Genomic DNA, 19,046 nt, shown 5'->3' with positions numbered 1-19,046 from the left:
GTGTTATGTGCTGTTAATTATTCTTCAATCCTATTTAACGCTGTTCGCAGCTCGTTTTTATTCCATGGCATTCTGTATTTAAACAATAATAAAAACGAGCGAAACGCCACAGCTGTTCACGGCGTCCAGATACGTACCGTATCTCTAAAACTGTGTATGCAGTTATGATTACGCAATAATTACACGTCCATTCGAGCTCATGTAAATGTTAAAATCATTATGACCACCAATTATTCATTGTACAGAATAAAACAGCCGGCTTTATTTAGTTGCAAAACTAACTAATTTTCTACTATTTTATTTATGTAAGATTTTTCGGAGGGAAGCTTTGTCTTAACTTCTGGTAGTGAAACGGTATTAAGTGTTTAAATAACATTTAGTTTTTTTGTTACTATCTGATTATACGCTAGTAGCTTCGTACTGAGTTTGTCTAAAAAAACAGTGTGCTATTAAATAAGGTACTCGTAATATGGAGACAAACGTCTGAATCAAAGAGACCAGTAAGTAAATGATGTCAGTCACTTTCAAACAGCTGACAGGCTGACCGAAACAAATGTTGGCTTACATATTTATGGGAATTTTTTTTGGGTGTGTTCTACCGTATGAACCCTCTGTTTGTTTTCTATTAAATTAGTTGTCTCAGCATCTTCTGCACACTACGGACGTCTATTAGTGGAGACAAGAAAATTTCGCGGAAACGAAAGCGCGAAAAATAAAGCCAAATTAGTGGTTTTTAGCAAATAACGTAAAATCGGTGAGTTTTACGAAGAAACGTGATATTTGTCATTTTCCCATACACAAAAATGTTGAAAATGACGGTTTACTTATATTCGTAACTGATAATCGCTGAATGTTCATTGCACATTGTTTTCTTTTTTTTTTATCAAGGATAAGGTCTGTCAATAATTTTAAAATGACAGTTTCTTCTCCCGTAATAAATTAAGATTAGGCATCCAAAATAGCATCGAATTTGGCAAAAAAAAATCGGAATTTGCAAGAGAAAAGTATCGAAATTTGGAAAAAAATGACATTTAAATTGGAAAAAATAAAACGTAAGAGGGAAAAATAACATAGAAATTGGCAAAAACCAAATTTGGCAACAAAACAGCACTGATTTTTTGCAAAATTCACATCGAATTTGTAAAAAGTAACACAGAATTCAGCAAAAATTAATTAATTTGTTGAAAGGATTCTGGAGAAGTTTTATGCATCTGTAAAGGAAATCGCATACAGGATGTTAGTGAGACAAGTTGTATTCTTCCAAGGTTTTGAGACTTTATTAAATGGAAATAACCACAGATAACGAACGAATTCAGGGACGCAGTGCTAGGATTGTAACAGGTCAGTATAGCCAATGCGAACATGTAACAGAAAATGGTGGGATTTCTGGGAAGACAGACGACGTAGTTGTTGCGAAAATTTACACAACCAGTATTCGAAGAGGACTGCAACCGTCACGCTGCCGCCATTGTCCATCTCACGTAGTGACCGTGAGGGAACGATAAAAGAGATTACGTTAAGCACAGAGGCATATAGACAGTAGTTTTTCCTTAGCGAAATACTCGAATAGAAAAGGAAACAAGATCGATAGTATTGGTACAATGTACTCTCCGCCACGCAATGTACAGTGGCTTGTGTATTACACAGGGTGGTCAGAAACAGCCTGAGAAGCTTCTAAGGGTTTTATAAGGGAGGTTGTGCTCAGAAATAATTGTTAAGAAAATAATTCGATACGTTGCGCCCTTTACGAGTTATTTAGCACTGAAGTTAGCCAGTCAGATCGCTACGCGCTCAAATTCAAGCACTTGGACGAGCTGGAATGCGGTAATGTACAGACATCTGTGAATCCGTGAGTCAACACTTGTTGAAATGCTCATTACCAGTTAGAATGTGCCGTTTTCGAAGGTAGTAAATTTAAGATCTCGGTAGGTGACAAAAACTACTTTGTTCGGTATGAGCAAACCAAACGAAGAATATGGTTGAGGAAACTCTTTGGCAAGCTCCTTGAATTTGGGGGCGCGACGACCTGATTGACTAACTTCAATGACAACTAACCTGGAAACGGTGCAACGTGTCGACGTTTTCTCTTAACAATTATTTCTCAGCACAGTGTCCTCTGCAACACCATCACAAGTGTTTCAGACTGTTTATGATCAGCCTGTACATGTAAACGTACGTACTGCAAGGTATTTTACAATGTAATACGAGTGCACTCCAGTTCGTATTTGTCGAGTTCGTTTTCGCTATTATTCAGTTACTAACAGTCTGACCCACAAGTATTAGTGGCCTGGTTTGGGTGTGTGCTTTAGACGTACACGGATTGCCTAATGGTAAGGCGACCGCTCGCGAGAATCGGGAAAATTCACTGTCGTCATTCCATTCTACAGCTGACGATTGTCATTATTCGGAATTTCGAATACATTTAACGTATTTCATAACGGCTGTAGTCGTCGCAGTGCCTGTACCTTTGGACATGCATGTATCGTAATCAGAATAATATAGGCACTGCAATATCGAAACTACTGTCGTCTGGCCACAACTGTGGATACTCTGATTGCTCAGGGAGAAAGCTCATCATACTATATCACATGAAATATTAGTTCACTTTGCCACAACACTTTGCCACAGGAAAACTGGATAATTTGCAACTGTCATGGACTATCAAAGCATCACTGGATGCACTAATTGACAAACGATATTCAACATTAACAACACTACAAGTTCATCTGAATCTTTAACTATTCGTTGGTCCTATACGATAATGTTGACTGCTGTAGTTGAGCTCTCGAACTCCACTGATCTCTTGCATATATTGACCTCAGTGCGAGGGTGCTGCCGTTGCTGAGGGAGGGTAGAAGTGGTCTTCTGGAGCGCCTCCCATACACAGTTACACTTTTGAACTAGCCCTCACTAATGTGTGTGATATCGGTTCGCATTGCCGAATTTGGTGTGGCACAGTACCACATTAACTGGTTATACAATTATTCTGAGTGTATAATAATGAGCGTATGGCACTGTTGGCCGGGGGGCCCCTCGCGGGGCGGTTCGGCCGCCGCTCCACAAGTTCTTTAACGCCACTACGGTGACTTGCGAGTGAATGAGGATGAAATGATGATGAAAGACACACAACACCCAGTCATCTCGAGGCAGAGAAAATCCCTGACCCCGCTGGGAATCGAAGCCGGGACGCAGTGCGCGGGAAGCGAGAACGCTACCGCAAGACCACGAGCCACCGACACTCTGAATCTATTAATTATTGTATTGACTCTTTATTTCATGGGACCAGTAATTTTAATATTTATATTAATTTTCTGTCTTGCATTAAACTGTACTATAGGCTCCTCGTACTCTAGTGTCGCTCGCACCCCATATTACCAGTGTTTCCTTGTAACCTCCCCCTCACTTATCGACCTTAATGACAGTGAAAAATTAAACCGCGTGTACCTAATGGAAATTTGGGAAAAGCAATCGTCACCGAAGTTAATCTGTCGGTAAAGAGGGAGGAAAGGGTTACATCTAAATGAAAGGAAAAATGCAAATGAAACTGGTGGAAATTAATTTTGAAAAGGGGTAAAGTTAATGAAGAAAGTAAATGTGCGGCCGTTACGTTAACAGTTAACTAGCGGTAATTAGATATTTGAGATTTGGGGGAAATTATGGTCGCCAGTCCTAAGGACAATTACTATAGTAACTGAAAAAGAAAGGTAATTACACATATAATTAGCACTAGAAGCGTGGCAACTGAAGGTTGACACGTGTAGTGTGAAAACTGAAAGTTTGTCAGAAGTAATAACTTTCGCTGCACTCTGACTTAATTTAGCAAAAGAATTAATAAAACCAGAAAACTGAAAGTTAATTTAGTGACTGAAATTAATAAGAAGCTTTCTTTCTTAAGCACATCGAAATTCAGTAATATACGGTTAGTCTTGGACTACCTCAACAATCATTTCAAAAGCTACTTGAATCTACGCAATTTAGAAATAAGAGATTTAGCTTTGAACTTGAATTAAATGATTCTGAACAATTAACAATAGTAAAATTTAATACGTACCAAGCTGAGCTGCAGTCACAGGTAAGCTAAAATACGGCAACAAAACTCGCACTCTTAATTTGTGCTTGCGTAATCTAATTATTGTAGCCAGCTATGAATACTTAAACTGAACTTTGAAATTAAAGAAGTGAAATGGAATGATTGTACTTTAATGCTGGCGTCTGAATTTCAACGACACTCGGGTTCATTTCGGAAAAGGAAGGGACCCTGCTTGGTAATGCAATTGGGACAATGAGCAACAAAAGTTCATGCTAAGTTGCTGTAATTTTGCGAGGCAAATGGAACAGCTTGAAAAGCTGAGGTCTGCCATACAGCTCTAAAACTTTACGTGCTTTTAGTCTTCCTTGTTGGTTGATTGAAGGTTTGAAGTCGTCGATCGAGGAGGTGGCGACAGTCACTCATTGTCGGCCGTCGCTGTTGCAGAAGCTGGATGTTGGCGCGCCTTCTTCTCGACACGGTCACCAGGCGAAACGGGCTCTTGATGTGCGCCAGCTAATGCTTCCCGTCCGCGACACCATGTCAGAAACTATCATAGCAAGTCGAGCGCAATTACATGCTGCCCAACCCCGAAAGCGCGGCAACTCGCGGGAGCGTCACACAACACACCTGCTCCACGGCACCACCCCAGCCAGACTCTCTCTCTGCCCGCGCTCCACGCGGTAGAGTTCACACCACCAAAGATCCTAAACACTTTGATTCTTCACACGACCTATCGATGTAATCGTTCGATAGCAGTTTTCCCTAGGCAAGACCCAGCGTAAAAATACAAATAATATTTACGAAACAAACCAATTATACATCGACATAAATGCATAAATAAATATATATATATATATATATATATATATATATACAAATAGTAAAACAATTACAATATATAAAGGCACAGAAATGTCATATATTCAGGTAACAAAATAAGGAAAAAACTTACAGTACAATAGATGGAAATAGGAGGATATGCATTTCCGGCGTTACATCCTTAGCAGTCCGGACAAAATATTAGTCATCATCTTAAAAGAACACACTGGTCGCTTCAGACCGCTCTAGAAGGTGTAGAACTGGTTATCAGGAGGCCTCATGATCATAAACGTCAGTCGTGGCAGTGAAGTAATGTGTATGTGCTAGCCGGTTCCATGGATTCAGCTCTGCGAAATGCGTCAGCGGGTAGACGTGATGCAATGGCAGAAAGGAGCTATTACGTTTGGATGTGTCCATTACAACTCCATGCCGACTTTATCAACGCGGACTACCCAGCGTATTTACAGGAATGGTCTGCCACTCGCAAGCACATAAGTAGATGTAAGAAAAGTGTCGGTTAAAATATTATAACTTGCAGAGACTGAGGGCCAACGTCACACTTTGTCAGTGACAGTTCTAATCCAACAGAAATTTCTGCTGTCAGTGAATTAAGATCCATATCAACCGCTTCTTACCGGAGATGAAGGCAACTGCTTGTAAAGGACATTTGGTGTCGCCGACAGGTATTACTGTCCGTATCGACTTCATATCAACCAGTTTCCGAGCGGACACTGAAGGGAACTGCTTGCATAGGACATCTGCTTTGGGTATCTCGGCCACTGCTCACAGTGGCACATGAAACTGCACATTTTCAATGTGCTAACCAACTACAATAAGACAGTACCTGACTGGAGGTTTGTATTACAGTCTGCTAAAAGGGATTTTGTTTATTTTCGGCAAGATGTTGAGTTGACTTATGACTCAATCTGGCGATTAAGCCACCGTGTTTGGAGGGTGTAGTTCAGGCCGGAAGTGTTTGAAGATGCTTACTTAGGACGACTCTTTCAGGTTACTGAGAACATAAACTAGAATGTTTATTTCAGTGTTTTCGGTGACTGTGTGTCGTGATTTCTTCTACATCTCCGTGATGAGTACCCTGTGGACATTCCCGCCTTCCAAGATAACATCGACCGTGTTCACAGCGTTTACGCTTACATTGCTGATGTGACAGACATCCTACCGTATCGCACCACGACTGACCCGCTAGATGAGGTGGCCTTAATCCCGTAGAAAATGCTTGGGGCTGTCCCGAACAGCAGGTGAAATCCAGGAGGCAACATCCTCCCAAGATGGTATCAGCGCTTCACGTCTTCAGCTGCATATCGCATATCTGATGAATGTTGTGGAATCTATTTCTCGTCAGATTGAGGCCGTTACGTATATTAGAGGCTGTGTTACACGGTATTAGCGCATAGGGATACTTTTTTGTCTGGTTAGTTTCTTATGTAACGTGAACTTGAGAGAAGTTTTTTTTATTACGACAGCACAGCAGATGTGAACAGTAGAAAGCCAACTTAGAGGGGGAGAGAGAGGGACAATGAGACCAATGAGTAACCGTGATTGGCTGAGAACTGAGGACACAATGGTTTTACTTGTCTTGTGTTTACTGTTCTGTGACTGGTGGGCACGGTGCTTTTATACATCGATTAACTCTCTCCTAGTACCTATTCCGTAACGTAATTATTTGCAGATAGGTATACAGCGGATCTGCGTGCACTTCTGCACGTCTTCTGTTCAGTTAACGAAATTTAACACCGATGAAGGAATCATGTTGTAAGTCGAATCTCTGGCGATAATTCCCACATCAGATTTTAGCACCAGTTTTTGTAGAATAAATTTTATTTGATGGGGATTTAATAGATTTAACTAATTTCGTCCATGTAACTTGTAAGGACAATACAGAGCTATTCTAGGCTGTTTCAGTATTGCCTTTCACTGTGAAGTACGTATTTTGTGATGTGATACGCCATTAGTAATGTCTAACCTGTAACATTTCATTTTATCGTCTAGCCTTTACCACTGTTCATTGCCGCAGTTGCTCGCTAAAAAATGAATAGAAAACTCAGACTTTTACTACCAAACAGGTATCATGCTATGATTTTACTAAGTGACCTAAAAATCATTAAAATTGTTCTTTTAGTCCTTAACCCAATAGATTTGTGTCGAAAGTATTTAATGCCACAGTGTGTTTCTTTGTAGCCATAAACCAAAGAGCTTGGCTTTCACATTTTTTTCTAGTTCTCCTTTCCTTCACCTCTGGTAGTGATTGTCAGCGAGAAAAATTTGATTAACATCTTGTTAAATACGTCTGCAGTAGTATATCCAATTTACAGATTGCTCACTTTCTTAACAAAGTGATTTTCTTTTTAAAAATGCTGTTTATTTACATTCGCAGCGGAATTATTCGTTATGGGAAATGAAGAGCAAGGAATATAAATTTGACTACAAGTATTTGGTTAGTGTGAATAACGCCGATAATCAATTATCTGTTTCTCATTACTACTACGAAGTCAGTGTAAAAAGTATAGATGTTTCGTTTTCCATTATAAGCTGATGTAGAATTCTTACTATAAAGAAATTTCCAAAAATTCTCTAAAATAATCTTAAAGATCCTTTAAAAATATTTTTTGAAAGTGAGTGAAAATTCTTCTAGGCCGCATTAGCTGTATACAGGTTCCTTTATTATTGGCAACACAACTGATTTCATACTTTTATAGGTGCATCTTCAGATGGTAATATGTATTGAGTAGAAAACATTTTTTGTAAAATGCTGTCAATAGATAGCACATAACAGCGAGAAAAAGAAACGAGTATTTCATTTCATTCTATGAACCATGGACTTTGCTGTCGGTGAGGTGGCTTGCATGCCTCAGCGGTACACATAGCTGTACCGTAGGTGTAACCACAATGAAGGGGTATCTGTTGAGAGGCCAGACAAACGTGTGGTTCCTGAAGACGAGCAGCAGCCTTTTCAGTAGTTGCAGCGGCAACAGTCTGGGTCACTGACTGATCTGACCCAGTAACATCAACCAAAACGGCGTTGCTGTGCTGGTACTGCGAACAGATGAAACCAGGGGGAAACAACAGTTTCACGCAGTTACCCTCTTGAGCAACATACTCCGAAGGTAAAATAGTCCCCCCATTAGGATATCCGGGCGGGTACTACTCAGGAGGGTGTTGTTATCAAGAGAAACAAAACTGGTGCTCTGAGGATCGGTGCGTCGAATTTTAGGTCCCTTAATAGGGCAGGCAGGTTAGAAAATGTGAAAAGGGAAATGGAATTGTTGAAATTATGTATAGTGGGATTTAGTAATAAAATTCGATGGCATGAGGAACGGGCCTTCTCGTGAGGTAAATACAAAATTAAATAGGGGTAATTCGGGAGAGGGTTTAATAAAGAATGAGAAAACAGGAATGCGGGTAAGCTGCTATGAACAGCATTCTGAACGCATTAGCGTAGCCAAGATAGACGTGAAACCCATACATGCCCCAATAGTACAAGTTGTATGCCAACTATATCGGCAGATGCTTCAAATGGCTCTGAGCACTATGGGACTTAACATCTGTGGTCATCAGTCCCCTAGAACTTAGAACTACTTAAACCTAACTAACCTAAGGACATCACACACATCCATGCCCGAGGCAAGATTCGAATCTGCGACCGTAGCAGTCGCGCGGTTCCGGACTGAGCGCCTAGAACCGCTAGACCACCGCGTCGGCAGATGACATAGAGATTGAAAAAATGTATGATGAGATAAAAGAAATTATTCAGATAGTTAAGGGAGACGAAAATTTAATTGTGATGAGGGGCTGCAATTCGATGGCAGGAAAAGGAAGAGAAGCTAAAATGTTAGGGAAAGGAATGAAAGAGGAAGCAATCTGACAGACTTTTGCGTAGAGCATAATTTAATCATCACTGAAACTTGGTGTAAGAATCATCAAAGGAAGTCGTATAAGTGTAAGAGACTTGGAGACACCGGAAGGTTTCAGATTGATTGTATAATGATAAGGCACAGATTTCGAAACCAAATTTTAAATTGTAAGACATTTCCGGGGGCAGATGTGGGCTCTGAACACGATTCATTGGTTATGAACTATGGATTAAAACTGAAGAAACTGGATAAACGTAGGAAATTAGGGAGATGGGAGTTGGAAGAAAAGGAGGTTATTGAGAGTTTCATAGGGAGCATTAAGCAACAGTTGACTAGAACAAGGGAAGGGAACAGAGAAACGTCTCTAAGAATATCAAGAGCTCAGATGTAAAACCAGTACTAAGCAAAGAAGGGAAAGCTGAAAGGTGGAGGGAGTATATAAGGAGTCTGTACAAGGGACATGAACTTGAAGGCAATATAATAGAAATGGAAAACGATGTAGATAAATATGAGCTAGGAGATGTGATACTGCGAGAAGAATTTGACAGAGCACTGAAAGAACTAAGTCGAAACAAGGTCCTTAGAGGAGACGACATTCCGTCAGAGCTACTGATAGGCTTGGGAGAGCCAGCAATGAAAAAACTTTGCAATCTAGTGTGCAGGATGTATGGGACCCGCGAAAAACCCTAAGACTACAAGAAGAATTTAACAATTCCCATTCCGAACGAAGCAGGTGCTGACAGATGTGAAAATTACCGAACTATCAGTTGAATAACTCATGGTTGCAAAATATAACACGAATTCTTTACAGAAGAATAGAAAAAGAAGATCAATTTGGATATCAGGGAAACGTAGGAACGCGGGAGGCAATACTGACACTACGACTTATCTTAAAAGATAGGTTAAGGGAAGTCAAAACTACATTTATAGCATTTGTGGATTCAGAGAAAGCTTTAGACAACGTTGACTTGAATACTCCCTTTGAAATTCTGAAGGTAGCAGAGATAAAATACAGGGAGAAAAAGGCTGTTTACAACTTGTGTACAAATCAGACGGGAGTTACAAGAATCGAGGGGCATTAAAGGAAAGCAGTGGTTGATGAGGAAGTGGAACAGAGCTGTGGCCTAACTCCAATGTTATTCATTCAGTACATTGAGCAACCAGTAAAAGAAACAAAAGAAAAATTTGAAATAGGAATTAAAGTTCACTGAGAAGATATCAAAGTCTTGAGGTTTGTCGATGATATTGTAATTCTGTCAGAGACAGAGAAAGACCTGGAAGAGCAGTTGAGCGTTTTGAAAAGAGGGTAAGAACACCACCCAAAGCAAGACAAGAATAATGGAACGTAGCCGAATTAAATCAGGTGATGCTGGAGGAATTAGTTTAGGAAACGAGACACTTAAAGTAGTAGGTGAGTTTTGCTATTTGTGCAGGAAAATAGCTGAAGAAGGCCGAAGCAGAGAGGATATAAAATGTAGACTTACAATGACAAGAAAAGCATTTCTGAAAAAAAGAAATTTTATAATATCGAATATTGTTTTAAGTGTTAGGAAGTCTTTTTTGAAGGTATTATAGCCATGTATGGAACAGAAACACGGAATATAAACAGTTTAGCGTAGAAGAGAACAGGAGCTTTTGAAACGTGGAGCTACAGAAGAATGCTGACGATTAGATGGGTAGCACACATAACTAATGAGGAGGCCCTGAATAGAACTAGAGAGACTTGACTGTAAGAAGGCATCGTCTGATAGAACACATTCAGAGACATCAAGGAATCACCAGTTTCGTGTGGGAGGGTATTGTGGGGGTGAAATTGTAGAGGAAGACCAAGAAATGAATACAGTAGGCAAATTCAGAAGGATATAAGTTGCAGTAGTTATTCAGAGATGAAGAGCCTTGCACTGCAGTATGGAGAGCTGCATCAAACAAGTTTTCGGACTGAAGACCGCAACAATAACGTGGCTAGAGAAAATGTACGATGTCCCAAGGTTCAAGTTGTAAACCGATTAATTGCACAAGCTCATAAAAGGTTGATCATCGAATGTCTAAACTTGGAATTTATATACCGTAAGTTGAACGTCGAAAGCGTCAAAACTCATACTCATTTAAAAACCTAGGGAACGAGAGCAAATCACTGCAAATTAGAACGTGTAGGGCATAAGCAGTACTAATGAACACTCGTGCGCCAATGAAATACCTAGAGAGTGATAGAAAATTACTGGAAATTGAGAGTATATGGGGCAGAAACAGTGGTAACGCAAACCGTGTAGTGGAAGAAATCACTTGCTGAAGCTGTGTTGTTATAGACTAGGGATATAAAAAGTTGACTCCTTGTTAAACACAGTCTTAAAATGCAGTTACGTCGAAAGAGGAGCTCAGTTAGTTTACCAAAGCTCTCGTACAGGCGGATAAAAACCGTCATTCAAGTAGTTCACCTGCAAATAAACACGAACCGGAAAATTTTTCAACTGACTCAGGTTGCGCAATTAACTGGTTAACAATTTGAACGTTGGGACATCGTAATTCTCTCTAGCCTTATGAAGTGAAAAGTTATGAGTTAAAACCTGTTCCTTTTTCTCGTTGTTATATACCATGTATTAACAGCGTCTCTTAAAAACATCTTTTTGTTTTCAGCACAGATTATCACCTGAAGATGCCCCGATAATGGTGTGAAACCGGTTCTGTTGCCTGCACACAGGCTCGTTCTATGTTCTTATATCTTTGCCTACTGATGCGATCCGTCTCTGCCTAGACGCCGGGTGGCGCATCGGCCGCCTGTTGGTTGACCCTTTAGGTGTAGTATCTTGGTGCTGATTGTTGACCACATGGACAGGCACTCGGTCGCTGTCAGTGAGACAGAGACAAGAGGCACATGACGTACGGCGAACTGCCCACGATTGTCTAAGCGCACGATTGTCTAAGCGGCCGATTATAGGTAGAGTAGTGTCGGCCGGCAATAAGTGGGCCTAATGTCGACGCAGCCGGTTTACCCTGGATTAAGGAGACATAGTTGCTGGTGTGGGTTTTGGAGTGTTGTTCATTTCCTGGTGCCTTCTGTTCTGCCCTTTGAGAGTAAGGTATGCGTTACTTGTTTGACATACCTGCTCCCGTGTTGAACTTGGACCCGCTACGGTGGTCTGCCTGTGGTTTTCCGCCACTCTGTCTGGGTATTAAATGTACTTTCTTGTGCCGTTGTTTGAAATTGTCTGTGTTTTAAAACTTCTTTTAATTGTAACTTGTTCAGTGTCTGCTTATCTTATTATCCGTGCCTGAAACTAATTGTGTCATATTTTCTAGGCAGCCGCGTGTGTTAGTGGCCACTGACGTTGAAATTGAGTCTAATTTATGTTGGAAGCTGTTGCGTCTCTGACTGAGATAACGACTATAAAATTGCATCGGCTGTGATAAGCAAACGCTAGCGGCCCAGTGAATCTAGGCTCGTTTGAGTAATTAAGCTCCATAACCGTGGTGAGATTTTCCCCTTTAAAAATGTTTATTGTTCTAAATACAATGTCTAGTGTAGTTGTTTGAGTGTTAGCCCTCAAGATTTGCATGTTACCTTTTAAGTCACTTAAGTTAATGTGTTTGAGTAGCCTGTGATTTCTTGGTTATTACATTAACTTGTAGTTATATTTTATTGTAAGATTAACCAGTCAATCCTCTTAGTAATTCTTATTGTAATGTTCTCGTAACACGTAAGGTTTGGTTGGGACTTGGGGCCACGCTCACAGTGAGTTTCTTGTCTGGGTTTGAGCGTTTTCATATTTTCTGTGATTATCATGCTTGAATTATATGTCTGCTTGTTTGCTCTCGGCTTTCCGAACTGTTCGTAGCGTTTGGAGGCGCTGCCCCGGGTGTTATCTGTTACCTACCGCATCATTACACGTAGCCTGTCCGCTGCGGTTGTATATGTGCTCGCGGGCGGCTCGTTGCTTCCCGTCTCTCCGTAGCCTCTGAGACTTTGCGGCCTCCTGGATTGCTACGGCATCCCTCACAAGTTCAGTTTCTGTCTCGTATAAATCGGGCGTTAATTTAACCTGAAGTTCCCTGTATTCTAAACCGTCTTATTCAGACCTGGCGCCGGCCGCAGTGACCGAGCGGTTCTAGGCGCTTCAGTCTGGAACCGCGTGATCGCTACAGCCGCAGGTTCGAATCCTGCCTCAGGCATTAATGTGTGTGATGTCCTTATGTTTGTTGGGTTTAAGTAGTTCTAAGTTCTAGGGGACTGATGACCTCAGAAGTTACGTCCCATAGGGCTCAGAGCCATTTGAACCATTTTTTCAGACCTGACGGCTGTTCCTGCCCCTTCCGCGTTTTCCCTCTTTCAAATTTGGTTTTAACGTAATAGTTGGTGTAATGGTCGATTTGTTAAAAGGTATTTTATTGTTTTTCCACTTAAGTATCTTGATTATGCCCAAGTGGGTTCTCTGATTGATCAAATATAGAATACTTGCGTTGCATAAAATATTACTACTTAACGGGCCTCAGGTCGTCAGGTACCAGACTCCTGAAATTTCATGTTACTACACTTCTTTTAAGTTATATTCAGTGATGCCAAGTACCACCTCTGACAAGCCAAATGTTGGTATTGTAATCTTTAGCGTCATTATTGTCATTGTTTGCCCAGCGCTAAGCTTGTGTTTGAATTATATTATTTGTACAACTTTCTTGTTAATTCTTCCTAAATTTGTGCATTACATTCGTTTCAATTAACTAATTAGTCGTCATTTGGTTTACTTGGAGAAATTTTGGATCAACTACCTGAATACCTTTCCTGAATTATTTTATCGAATATTCTGCTGAAATCTGAGCTGCTGTTAACATTTTGAACCTGTTGCCTGCGCTAGTTATTGTTACTTATTAGTTGCACTTTCTTATTTACCTTCAATGCAAGCAGCTATTATCGTTAGTATTTTGTTCATGTTTCTGTTGTCAAAAGATTGTTGGACTCTTGTGAACCAACAAATGTCTTGTGATAAACGGCCTGCACCTTTCCAATGCCCGCCCACTAACATTACAAACGAGGCCTAGAAGAATTATCATTCATTTTTAAATAAAATATTTTAAAGTATTTTTAAGATTATTTTGGAGAACTTCTGGAAATTTATTGACAATGACAATGCATAATCTGAGTCGTGGTTGCCGTAAATACAAAATAGTGTGTACTAATGTAAAATTGTTTTTCTGGTTCCGTATGTTTTAGCTTTACTGAATGTCAGTACAAAAATACGTTTCCTAACCTCCCTACTCGTATTTCAAGATTAATTTTTTTGCAAAACTGGCAAAAATGCTACTCCGCGGCTGTTTGCAAGAAGTTGTAATACTTCTTGCAAGAAAGGCGAGAGGAGGCTGAATCCATACATATTATAAAAATGGATGTATATATATGTGTATGTTCCTCGTCTCCTCCAAAACCACTGGACCAATTTCAACCAAACTTGGTACACACATCCCTTACTGCCAGGCAACAGTCGCTGTGGGATAAGAACCACCGACCTGTCAAACTTCAGAAGATATGACTTCATAAACAATGGGATGCGTGGAAAACTGCCACATCACGCATGACGTTTAAATTTACTGCCTGCGTGCTACTAACTCCATTCGCAAAAAATTTCGCAGACAATATACACATGTGTCCCAAAATGCACCTACGAAATTAAATCATGGTACCGTACATAGTTCAGGAGATATGACGTACACTGAGATGCGTGAAAAGCTGCCGCTTTGTGTATGACATTTAAATGTATTACATCTTTACTAGTAATTCTATTTGCAACATGTTTTTCAGACAGTGTCCACATATGCCACTGAATGTTTTTACAAAATTGTATCACTGTAAGACACATAAATCAGGAGATATGACGTTATGAACACCGAGACGTCTGAAAAATTCCGCATCATGCACGGAGTTTCAATACATTTATTCCTTATTACTAAGACACTTATACATTCGAGGCAACTGAAAGAAATCCCTAATACCTGGCAGCGCTTTTCACAGCTTTCAACTGCGCAACGCAAACGGCTGTAGGTGAAAACAACAGCGATCTGTAGAGCTATGAAGAGGCTCTGCCATAGAGACCCTTACAAAATCACGCTGTAAACACGCAAAGCAGCGGCAACCAGCTGTCCGGGATCATCTCATACAGAACGCACTGCATAATTTTAAAGTTGTTTCCACGAATAAATGGAAATAAAATGTTTTCGTTACTAATAGAAAACTGGCAAAATGAATACGTAGGCAGTACCGAGGTTTTAAGTCAGTTTATTTATAAATCAATGTACACTGATGATGAGAATTTGATAATGTTCATTACTTAACTTATTGTGTTAATTTCTGCTTGCTGGAGGATGATAGGGATCAACTTCTCGTATTGGGTCCACAATTACTTTCGGAAAATGTGTTATGCTGGGCCAAAAAAAAAGGTGTTCAAGAAAAGTGTCGCATACTTTGAGAGGTGGTAATACTCATCAAAACAAGAACAATAAGTCCAATAAACATGGGTCCGAAAATACATACTTTCTGAGAGAACTCCAATAAACAAGGGTCTTGAAATGCATACTTTCTGCGATAAACACGTGTTACAGAAGGTGTTCAACGTGGCGTCCATTCATGACAATGCGCCCTTACTGCCTCCGGTGTAAGGAATGAACACCATTTTAAGTATACCCGGTTGTACTGGCACGCATTGAATACGCGACCCTGTGGCGTCCGCACATCGTTGATAACGCGTGGATAGATCGATTTGTTCAAGTGTCCACATAACCGTAACTCTAGTGGATTGACGTCTGGGGAACGAGCAGGCCAAGGTAGCACTGCCCCCTCCCCCATCCCAGTGGTTCTGCGTCAGATGCTCGCACATATTGCGACGAAAGTGTGCTGGTGCGCCATCATATGTATTCATTGCTACAATGGCAAAGCCTCCAGAAAGGTAGGCAATACATTATTGCGCCCCTGTTAATCTTTGGGGAAGTATGTAAGGCCCTTTTAATCTATCGCCAAGTACGTCTGTCCATACGTTGATTGAGAATCAATGTTGGTACCCTCTTGCCTGGATTGCTTGAGAATTTACCACTGCCCATATATCGTGGTTATGAAAATTCACAACACTATCTCTTGTAAACCCTGCCTCATCGGTAAATAAAATCTTCGATGTGAACAGTGGATCGGAGGCACACTTCTGCAACAGCCATTGACACAGCCGCCGCCTGCCATGATGATACTACTCAAATGGTTCAAATGGCTCTGAGCACTATGGGACTTAACATATGTGGTCATCAGTCCCCTAGAACGTAGAACTACTTAAACCTAACTAACCTAAGGACATCACACACATCCATGACCGAGGCAAGATTCGAACCTGCGACTGTAGCGGTTGCGCGGTTCCATACTAAAGCGCCTAGAACCGCTCGGCCACACGGCCGGCGATGATACTGCGGCCTGAGGCTTAAACGCGCTGTAGACCATACGTTTACAGCAAGTTTAAGGGGCTCCGGAACGCCCTATACGTGCAATGTTAAAATAACGCTTATAAATTACATCTTTCCTCACAAAGTATTTGAGGTAGGAAGTTGAACTTTTTACAGATTATTTATTGGAATATGGGCTACAACTTAACGCAGGGATTTTACAAAATTTTAGTTCAGTTATTATAGATGATTTTTTTTTTCAATTGTAATGAAAATTCACAACATTTTTTTGCAATTTTTTATTTATATATTCAAAAATATACAGTTTTTTGGAAAAAGGCTGTGTTAAATTATGCAGAAGGTACTGTGTAACATTTACTGAAAGTTTGAAACAAATATGTTTGGAAGATCCTTAGAAAACATGTAATTAGTATGAGAAAATAAAAGTTTTGCGAATCGAGCGACAAAGATTGGATTAACTTTTTAGTGCATTCCAGGTCCATAGGATGGATTATCTTCATCCTCTGCAAACTACTCCTCCAGCTTCCTCTTGTTCCTCCTCCTGTTTACTCTTGCTTGTATATCCAGACTCTTTACAGCCCTCTCTGCAGCCCGAAGGCGTTCCTTGTCTAAAGCAAGCATCGCTCGTTGTTGTGTTCGTAGATTTTGCTACCATTTTCTTCAGTTGCAGTTAGTGCAACACTGTTCCAAAAGGTGGTCATGTATGAACACTTATCACATTTCAGTTGTATTTCACTAGAAAGTCCTACGTGCTTTATTATGGAGAGTTCCAGACCAACTTCACTACAATGAATACATCTTACACAGTTTGAAAAAATTCCTTTGAGAACCGACATATCAAATATTTCATTCACATCCGATTCGCCCGTAAAACATTCATAGTTTTCACTTATTGAACCAAGCTTCTTCTGTGAAGTATTTTCTTTCCCACTTTGACTGCTATGGGCAGGTGTACTTGAGAGGTTAGGTTCACTCACTTGGTTATCGTCTTTATTGTTTACAGTAATAACACATACCTTTGGCTTTCCAACATTTCTCCTTTTCTTAAAAGCCTTCAGAGGATTTCTAATAACTTTACTTTTACTCATTATTATACTTCAACAAAACAGAGACTCAAGAAACAGAATTAATTACGAATATTTTCGAGATAACGACAGAGTAAATAAACATGAAACAATAGACAATCACACCAGCGATATATATTGAACCATCACAGGTTAGCCACAACACATACTTTATCTCACATCACTAAAATGTACCTGATGAACACGGACGTTAATAATAACACCATTTGACAGCAGTTTAACAGCGCCACAGTGGGTCACGCCCATGTAGAACACATTTCAAAAAAAATTTAAAAATAGTTGTAGTCTTCGGAATTGAATAAATTATATACCTATTAAAAGGTAATAGTCTGCAGATTCAGAAAACGCAAAAAAGTAAAAATTGAACTTTTCATGATTTTGAGCCTTTCCGGAGCCCCTTAATGAAGTACCCTCCAGATACAAGAATGAGACACGCCGTATGCTGCTGCTAGTCGTAGCACACTGGTCTCAAGGGTTTCTTGCACCGAACGTAGCACACGCTTCTCCATATCAGGCGGGAGGAATGGGGGCGGGCTTCCACTGTCAGTTTTCCGAGATGGAAGGGTACCTGTGTCCCTCAGAGGCTGAATAATTCTGCCGAACATTATTAGAGGACACTCTGTGTGGATATTTTTCAGCGCAGAGGGCACGGGCTCTCAGGCTACGCCTATTTGCTGAACCGTAGCAGTATATCATACACGCCATTTCCCTTGGCGAGCAGTAGGTTTCCATTGCTAACAAGTGGCGGAAGAGAGGAAGTAGCCGGCCGGTGTGGCCGAGAGGTTCTAGGCGCTTCCGTCTGGAACCGCATTGCTGCTACGGTCGCAGGTTCGAATCCTTCCTCGGGCATGGATGTGTGTGATGTCCTTAGGTTAGTTAGGTTTAAGTAGGTCTAAGCTCTAGGAGACTGATGACCTCAGATCGTACGTCCCATAGTGCTCAGAGCAATTTGAACCATTTTGTAGAGAGGAAATGTGAATTTACTACACCATTTGTACGTACAACAGCATAATAACAGTAAACACATAAGTGAAGCCGCATTTAGGAGAGGGTAAAACACCTTGATACGTACCCATGATTGGCAGTGCTGTACAATAAGGCACACAAACGCGACGAAAACTGACGTAGGCTAAACACGACTCGAACCACACAAATGACTGCAGACCACCTAATCGTAGGTAAAGTACTGTGAATAAGCTATCATAAAACCCGGTCGACACATCTGACGGAGCACCAACGCAACGACTGTGCTAATATCCAGAGCCAAGCATCGCACAATCTTTCCTATAAACACATGTTTCGGGACCCAGAGAGGCTTCAGAATATCTTAAACAAGAAAAACCATGCTTTATCTAGTCGATTCATATCATTATCATAACATCAAGAAAACTCTAATAAATGGGGAAAGTTTCATTGTTCTTGGCGTTCGCCTTACGTATACACTGCTTCACCCCAGACTGTTTAGTATATTCCACGTCAAATGTACAGTCAAGACGGCAACGTAATCGCTTTAGCCACATACGAAATAACGAGCCGGAAGCGCTGCTTGGTGTGGGGTAGACGCTGTATTATTATCCACCATGATCTGTAAGGTCACTCTTGTGGAAACGAGAGACTTAGTGTGTGATCCCTTAATATAAACAGTTGTCGAATTTCTGTTCGAAATCCTGTCTGCCGTTTGATCAGCGAATAACTGAAGGTACGAACGCAATAAAAATACGGATATTTCTTATTTCAAGTGGGTACTGATTAGATACAGGCTGAACCAGAACTCCACCGACCCAGTGTCAGAGGTGGTATGATGGACTAAAA

The sequence above is a fragment of the Schistocerca piceifrons genome, chromosome 2, assembly GCF_021461385.2.
Source record: "Schistocerca piceifrons isolate TAMUIC-IGC-003096 chromosome 2, iqSchPice1.1, whole genome shotgun sequence".
NCBI classification, from domain to species: Eukaryota; Metazoa; Arthropoda; class Insecta; order Orthoptera; family Acrididae; genus Schistocerca; species Schistocerca piceifrons.
Note: the sequence above shows the minus strand (reverse complement) of the source record.